We start from the raw sequence: 858 nt of genomic DNA, 5'->3' as shown, positions 1-858 counted from the left end.
AGGAGAGGCGGCTCCCAGCCCGCGGGACCTCTGCGCCACGTGGGGTTTTAAAGCACAGTTTTCATCTGCCGGGCTCAGCGCAGCCCTGCAAAGCCACCCTCCTGGCAGGCTCGGTCTGACACCGCCTGGAACCAAAGCAGGGACGAGAAGGGGATGCAAGCAGTCGGGGAAGGGGTGCCAGCAGGAACACGCGCCTGGGGTTTCCTACGAGGGTCAGGACAGAGCCAGCCCGGGTGCGAGGCGCAGCCGTACGGACGCCTCCCTTACCTTGCGCTGGGCATCCATCAGAATGAAAATACTGGTATTTCATGGCCCGACTGCCAATCCAATGGCTACAGAAGTTGGTGGTGTGACTGGCAGATACGAGGATCAACGTTTTACTCCAATTGTTTATTTGGTGCCACTTACTTCAGCTTTTTAACCTCCAAGTCCTATTTTATGCCTCTCTGACTGGTCAAATAGCTGCACATCCCACACGCCTCTTGCTTATCAGGTGCCCTAACAGGATTCTGGGGTACGACCATAAAAATATTTTTGCTGGTCTCATTTGCCTTTTGTAATTGTAATTTTATAATTAACTCTTACTGGCAGTTTTATGTAGTGTGCAGCTAGACTCCACTTCCTTAAAAAAATTAAGAGCAAGGACCTCTACAGAGCATTCCCTCTGCTCTGTGCCATGAACAGGCTGAAGCCTTAAATTGCAAGCGGTGGTGAAATTACACTCCCAGTCATCTTCAGAGAGGGACGGCATTCTCAGCACGCACGGACAACCTGAGCTGACCTTGCAGAGGTGTCACTGTGCTTCAGAGCGCCGGTGACAGAGCGTCTCAGGTAAACCCATCTCATCCACTAGCTTAC

General features: G+C 52.2%; 1 protein-coding gene across 1 annotated transcript in view; it reads right to left on the bottom strand.

Annotated features, from left to right (window-relative positions):
- Positions 1 to 858, bottom strand: part of ZCCHC7 (zinc finger CCHC-type containing 7) — a 122,268-nt gene that overhangs the window by 82,371 nt on the left and 39,039 nt on the right. The window lies entirely within an intron of this gene.

Source organism: Egretta garzetta, unplaced genomic scaffold (assembly GCF_000687185.1).
Source record: "Egretta garzetta isolate BGI_Z169 unplaced genomic scaffold, ASM68718v1 scaffold277, whole genome shotgun sequence".
NCBI classification, from domain to species: domain Eukaryota; kingdom Metazoa; phylum Chordata; class Aves; order Pelecaniformes; family Ardeidae; genus Egretta; species Egretta garzetta.
This window is presented reverse-complemented; position numbering and strand designations above follow the sequence as displayed.